The sequence below is a fragment of the Myotis davidii genome, unplaced genomic scaffold, assembly GCF_000327345.1.
Source record: "Myotis davidii unplaced genomic scaffold, ASM32734v1 scaffold964, whole genome shotgun sequence".
Lineage (NCBI taxonomy): Eukaryota > Metazoa > Chordata > Mammalia > Chiroptera > Vespertilionidae > Myotis > Myotis davidii.
In genome coordinates this window covers 1519073-1526615 of record NW_006298351.1, presented here as the reverse complement: position 1 = coordinate 1526615, position 7543 = coordinate 1519073, and positions in this window count along the sequence as shown.

Genomic DNA, 7543 nt, shown 5'->3' with positions numbered 1-7543 from the left:
AAGGAAAACCCAGCCAGTCCAAGGCTCGGAGGCCCCCATGGAGGAAAGAGGTGGAGCCGAAGGTTCTGGCATGGCTCTATCAAGGATGGAAGTGGGGAGTATGAGAAGAAGCCACAGAGAAGGGAGGGGCTAAATCACAAAGGCTTTGCATGCCAAGCTAACAAAATTGAATTTGGGCTGGGGTTATCAAGGAGGACTTCTTGGAGGAGGTCAGACTTGAGCCAGGGGAGGGGTAGGACTTGGAAAGCTGACAGGGAGGGGGAGGTGTGGCTATTGTGATTAGCTGCTGAAGTTAAAACTCTCAAAAACCCTTCCCTCCCCCATATCCTTAGAAACGGTTGAATCACAAACTGCCCGGTTGAAGATGTGTTTGTCTGTTATTTGAAAGCTGCGGTTTCTCTTTAACAGATTCTGGGCCCCATCCTTTGACTAGGAACCAGGAAGGAAGGAAAAACGCATTCTCTTGCCCAGAGAGCTAATTATTGAAGTGCTGTGGGCCTCACCAGGGTGTATGGCGTCACCCGCTCTGTCCTCCAACAGCTCTGAACTTCTAAGTGGTCGAAGTTTTCAGTACATTTTTATAGGCTGCCCCAAAGCCAACTGGAAGCTTTCTTTCCATAAACGCTCCCTGAGACAAGTAGCCAGGTTTCACATATTAAAATGTAAACGTCAAAAGGGTTGTTTAAAAAAAAAAAAAAAAAGATGCAGGCTCATTTATGAGGTCTCAGCTCACAAAACCCACATCAGAGTTCAACAGCATTTGTCTTTTTTTTTTCTGCAAAGCTGATGGTCAAATTATAAGGCTAAAGATCATCACTGATCACTTATTTATCCATTCACCCAACAAGCACTTACTGGGCATTTCCTGGGGACCAGGCCTTAAGCTGACTGCTCCGTCCCTACTGCATCTAAGCTCAAAATACTTCACAGTTTACAAAGCTGTCATTGCAATTTTGTGAGCTATATGTAGTTTTATCCCCATTTTTCAGAGTAGGAAGTCAAGGCTCTTGCCCCAGAGTCACGATGCTAATTAGAGGTAGACCTTGACCTTGGGTCACCCCTGTTCGAACCCTTCAGTTCTATCCACTCTACCTTGCTCCTTTGTAAGCAATACCATCTAACTGTTATTGGCTTAGGTCAACAGCTCCAAGGATTCAGGTTTAGCTGTAATCAGTTACTTGCAATTAATTACTTGTAATCAATCTGTTTAGTATTTACCCCCACCTTTGAACCCTGGTGTCCCTCTTGGGGGAAATTCCCCCTTGTGAGGGAGGGAAACACTAGCATCCACTTCCCATGGCCACCATCACTACAAAAACCTAGTGAAGCAAAATTCTTTCCCAGCATCTCCTCCTGCCTAGACAGTGGACAGGCACATATGAAATATAATGTCGTCCGATCAGCTACTCATTCCCAGAGCTGCCACTTGAGTGAGTGGTGAGGGGACCCTGGCAGGTCAAAGTCAGGCTCAGTAGAGGGTCCTGGATCGAACTGTACCTGCAGCATGCCCTCGGCTGGGGTTCCTGCACTCTCTTGGCTGTCCTTTGTTCAACCCTGTTCTCCAGCCCCGTGTCAGTTCTGTGAGCCCTCACTACCTTCCAGTAAGTCCCTTCTTGCTTAAGATGACCAGAGATGGCCATGGTTACTGGTAACCAAGAATCCTGAGTGGTACAAGGTCATAGGTTCCCATCCTGTTTACATAGCCAGCAGGAAGTAGCCGCCTTTGTGGTGCTGTGGGCATTGATCCAGATTTTTACCAGGAAAACCATGTCTGAGGACTGTGAAAATGTTGGCACAGTCTCTCTGGCCAAGGCCCAGGAATGATGAGAGCAGACAGACACAGTTGCCCAGGCTGCTGCCTGCGTCCTGAACAACCAGGCGGATCTGTTCCTGGCTCACTGCTGGGGTCCCGCCTTGAAGCCACCACCAACGTCGCTCTTCTGCGATTCCACTCCCATCTGGGTCCTCCTGGCCCCTTTAGGGTCCTGAGTGTGGAGAAGCAGGAAAACCCAGGAGTATGATCTGCAGAGGAGGGACAAGCTGGGCTGCACAGGCAGAGGGGCAGGAGGGCCAGGAATACGGGGGCCTGCATGCATATGTGTCAGTGGGTGCTCAGGAGATGGGCTATGGGAGACCTGCCCAGTGATCTGATCTCAGGGACTATGACATCATCAGTCAGGGTTCTCCAGAAACAGAACTCATTGGCTATAGATATATTTGAAGATGTCTTTATTTTAGTCGTAAGAAGCTGGCTCACATGACTGTGGGTCTGCCAAGTCTGAGGTCCGTCGGGCTGGCTGACGAGCTGAAAACGGGCTGAGTGAATCCTGCATCTTGAGGAGGCGTTTCTTCTTCTTTGGGAAACCTCAGCTTTTGCTCCTAAGACCTCCTCCTGATTGGGCGAGGCCCCCACACTATGGAGGGTAATCTTCACTTAAATCAACTAGCTGTAGACGTTTACCACACCACACAATCCCTCACAGCCACACCTAGATTCGTGTCTGATTAAACAACTGGGTGCTAGAGCCCAGCCAAGTTGACACAAAATTAACCATCACAGAAGGGTCCTCCCCATACTGTCCCATGATTGGTGGTGTGTGTGTGGGGTGGGGGGACGGGGAGTGACTGCAGACAGGAGGGGTTGGGAGTGGAGTGGGAAACGCTCAAGCTGACATTGGATCATCTCCAGGCTGCAGAATAGGACATGGTTTCTCAGTCACACCAGGAGGTGGGGGACGGGAGGGTGGGGAGGGGGGAAGGGGTTGCAGAATGTCAGGCTAGCCCTGTAGGGTTGTGAATAGGTTATTCACTGCTTGAGCCTGGGCTCCTTGCTCTCCCTGTGACCTGCACAGACTGAGCCCCTTGCTACAGAGACTGTGCTGTCTCTCCCCTCTCACAGTGCTCTCCCCCTTTCACCCCCCCTCCGCTTACATCTCTCCATTTTAGCTAAAGATCCATACATACTCTGCCTGCTGTCCCCACTGACCCTACATACATCCCGGGCCCTCCTTCCTGAATGCCAGCTGCTCCGGATTCCCTCCCCTTCTCTCCTAGCCGCCTGGACACACTGCCACTAACACACACCCTGGGCCTGTCGAAGCCTCACAGGTGGGATCCAGACCCAAAGGTCTGAACCACATCTGGAATGAGGACCTCTCAGCTCACAGGCGCCTACCCAGGGGGTCTCCCACCCAAGCTGGGCTACCCTCCACACAGGTGTGGCCCAGATGGTTCCTCTCTTCTGTGGCAGGAGGCGTATGGGACCTTGAACTAGGATCTTGGAAGAAGCAGCCATAAGATGCAGATCTGAATGGTTCCATCTAAACCTCGTGGAGCTATTGCCCTAATTTATGCCCAATGATCGGGGAGCAGAACCCACCAAAGAGAGAGACCACCGCAAGTTTCTCAGCCAGAGACAGCAAAGATGATCTTAAATAGCCATGGAATTCCGGTGGCAGCCACAGCCTCTCTGAGCTGAAAGAGGTCCTGAAGGTCACACAGACACTCCCTCACCCAGGCACAAACGCCCTCTGCAATCTGTAAGAATGAACACTCAACCAGAAGGGTTTTAAAGAAGTTTTGGCAGAAAAATTCAAGAGGACTGCTGGAGAGCTGACAAAAGTAACATGATGTAAATCTGAGCTAATTATGGCTCATTCGCCCATTTACTCCATTCCCACCCAGGAGGCCCACATCCTTCTGGCTGGCCCTGTCAGAGGCAGCATCATTCATCTTTATGGCACATTGTCCTTCCCCCACCCCCCATTCCTAGCAAAGTGCCTGCCCACAGCACGTTTCTGTAACCCATAACGCTGCCTATGGAATGTTGAAAATGTAAACAAGGCACCACTTTATTTTTAACAGACAGGGAGACTACAGCTCAGAGAAGAGATAAGACCTACCCGTGATTCCACAGCAAGTTCGAGTTTCCAAGAGGACCCCCCTGCGTCTGGGTGAAGGCTCCCTTTTCTACCCTCCTGGGCTCGCAGAGAGGGCAGGCACTCATTTTCCCACAAAAGCCACAGGTAAAGGTGTTTATGGCTTGGCAGCTAACCAAGGCCACAAGCACTTTAGCAGGTCATAGTCTGACCCTGTTATCTGTTCTGTGTTTTTCTTCTTTGGTTTTTGTTTCTTTAATTTTTAAATGGTGTTAACAATAACTAGAAGCCCGGTGCACAAAATTCATGCAGGGGGGTGGGTCCCTTAGCCTGACCTGCACCCTCTCCAATCTGGGAGCCCTGATGGCTTAGGCCCACTCCCCATGGTTCTCTGCTCTCTGCAGGACCTGGCTGCTCTGCACCCACTGCCCAGAGGCTCTCAGCAGCCAGGGTGGGACACTTGCGTCATGGCCACAGCGACGAAGCAAGCATTCCACCAGGCCGCTCACATTGCCCCTCTCAGCAGCTGGCCCCCCAGGACTGGGGGATCCAGCAAGGCTGAGGGGACTGGGCACTGCCATCTTTGTGATGGTTAATTTGCATATTACCCTTTTATTAGATAGGATGGGTCCACCTAGCTGCCTACCTGCTTTCAAGGGCGACAGCACCTTTATCATAATTGTTTCCAAAAACTGCACTATAGTAGTAAGTATTCATACTTGTGAGAAAAATTTTCTTTTGTAGTAGAGCCCTTTCATATATTCTAACTTGTCTAGTAGTCGACAGAGATTTCCCAATGAAGCCACGTTCTCTCAAGATAGTACTGTGCGTTTAAAATAGGTGAATTTGCCTGACGGGTGTTGCTCAATGGTTAAGAATCAACTCAGAAACCAAGAGGTCACTGGTTTAATTCCTGGTCAGGGCACATGCCCAGGTTGCAGGCTTACTCCCCAGTAAGGGGATGCAGGGGGAAGCTGATAGATGATGTTTCTCTCTCATCAATGTTTCGAGCTCTCTATCTCTCTCCCTCTTGCTCTAAAAAAAAAAAAATCAATTTAAAAAACTGATGATCTATTAAAAAAAAAAGAGATGAATTTATTGTATGTGAATCACCTACATTCCTCTGAAGTTGACTTTAAAAGACAGTGAGACGTCACAAATGAGTTTTATTTTCTTCCTTGTGCTTTTCTACATTTTCCAAGTTGTCTGTAATTGAAATAAAACATAGGATAATGTTGCAGATGTAGGAGGAGATGGAGGCAGGAGACTTTCTCTGATGATCTTTGGCCTGTGGTGGTCTCCCCTGCTGTGCAAGTGCAGACACAGCTGAGGGTCCCCGGAGGAGCCCTAACTCCCTACTCTGTGTGAGACCTTGGGGAAATTGCTCCCCCTCCCAGGCCTCCACTCTCTCCCCCACACGGAGATCTGCCCCTTCTGGGCCTGGTGCACCAAGCTGTGGCAAGTCACATAACAGACGTGTTGGGGCACTGAGCGCTAATGGCCCTGCACATGTGACCGAATCACTCCTTCTGCCATTCTGGCAGTCTCCCTGCTCCTTCCATGTTTATATTACCGAATGTTTCAAACACGAAGAGAAATAGTTTTGGACTTGAGAAGGAAAAGGGTCAGAAAGAACAACCATGGCCCCAGCATTGTGAAATCTTGACACCTTGTACATTTGCTTCAGATATCTTCCTCTAAGAAATAAAACATTACAAATATAATTAAATCCCTGAGTACCTCTTTCTGATGGCATTGCCATCCCGCCCTTCCCAGAGATAACCACTCTTCTAGATGTGGTATAGTCCATGCTTGTCCTATCTGACTGATCCCTAAAAATATACACGTAGCACAGTTTTAAATGTTTAAAACAACTGCTTGTATCACACTGTACCTACTCTACAACTTGATTTTTTCTTTTCCTACACAATATCTCTGATAAAGCTTATAGCCTTAGCTTCTTTTTATTCTCAGTATATTGTTCCATGGTATAAATAGGTCACAACGTATCTCTCTGGATGGCTGTTCATGAATAATTAACCAATGTCTAATTTTCTCAATTATATGTAGAGTAGAGTGGAGTCAGTGAACTGTGGATGAGAGCATCTTGAACTTGTTTGGATGTTACCCAAGTCCACTCCAAAGCGGTGGTGGCCATGTATGCCTCCGTTGATGGTGTTGTGAGGGTTCCAAGCTGACACACCCTTCTCCCTCGCCACCCTTCTCCCTCTCCCCACATGGACAGACTTCTTCCTCTTTGCCAGTCTGCTGGATGTAAAACGGACTCTCCATTTGCATCTCTCACATGGCCAGTGTGGCTGAACCTTGGTTCATATTTTTGGCCATTAAGTTTTCCTCTTTTGTGAATTGCCTGTTGATATTTTTAACCTTTTTTTTTAAATTGGACTGTTTGTCTTTTTCTTGTTTGTCTTACACTTTCAACTTACTTCTACCAGGGCCCAAAGCAAATTCAGATTATGGCATTTCTCTGCTCTTGACTTCCAATGTCTCCTCTAGAACATGTACTCTTGCCACCTTGCTCAGTAGCCCTGGATGGCCAGTGAGCTGAAAATCAAGTTCAGCCCATTATACTCAGCTCCACCTTCTCTTCCAACCTCGCCTTCCACTGCTTCCCTGCAGACACCTGAACTGCAGCCCAATGCACACAACTCACTGCATCCCAGGCTCCTGCAGGTACCATCTCCTACACCTGGCAGGCTCACCTCCCTAGTTCCACATTCTACCTAAATGCCACCTTTCCCATGATTTTATATATACATATATATATATGTATATATATATATATATCCTCTCCTCTCAATTCCAAGTTACAGTTGCCGCTAAACATCTCTGGTGGCACTGTACCTTTCTGGTGATATTTGTAATTTCCTGTTTGAATAACACCTCACTTTACACACCACTTTTTTAAATACAAAAGTACCTGATCCTTCATCATGCTATTTTAACCTTCATTCATAATCTAATTTTAACCTCATCTATGCAACAGCCCTGTGAGATGGAGTAGTATTATTAACCCCTTTGAGAAACAGCGGCCCAAAGGGGAACTAGCTCACCACCCAAGATCCCACACTGGCTCCAAGGCAGAGCTGAACTCAAAGGTAGGACTCCTCCGATTCCACATCCCGTTCACTGCACCCCGCCTGTCATATTTACATGTGTTATCACTCCTTGTACCAACACCTGATTGTGGGCCCCACAGCTCCCAGTTCTAGTCCCCCTGCAGGGGGGCACTCAGTGAATATACTTTGTTACTGTTCCTGTTTGTCTGCCTTATACGTAAGTTCTGTTGCCGCGTCTATACTGTGTATACTGTGTGTCTCTCCTTGTTTGTATGTGTCTACACTCTGCGGCCGTCTGTTGTATGTTCGTGTCACATATACGGTGTGGTGTGAACTTGTGTCTGTGCTGTGTATGTTTCTGGGTTATGCTCATGCGGTGTCTCTGTGCTGACCGCGCTGCCAGCGCAGGGTGTCGTGGCGTTGATGTTGTGTGAATCCCGTCTGGGTTGCCCTGGGTCGCGTCTACGCTGTGAGCCTGCACGTCCCTGCCGTCTGTGCCAGCTGCAGGTCTGTGGCTGCGCGCAGAGCTGTTTCCTCGGCAAGCGTGTGCCCGCCCTGAGCGCCCCGCGCGGTGCTTGTCCCGTG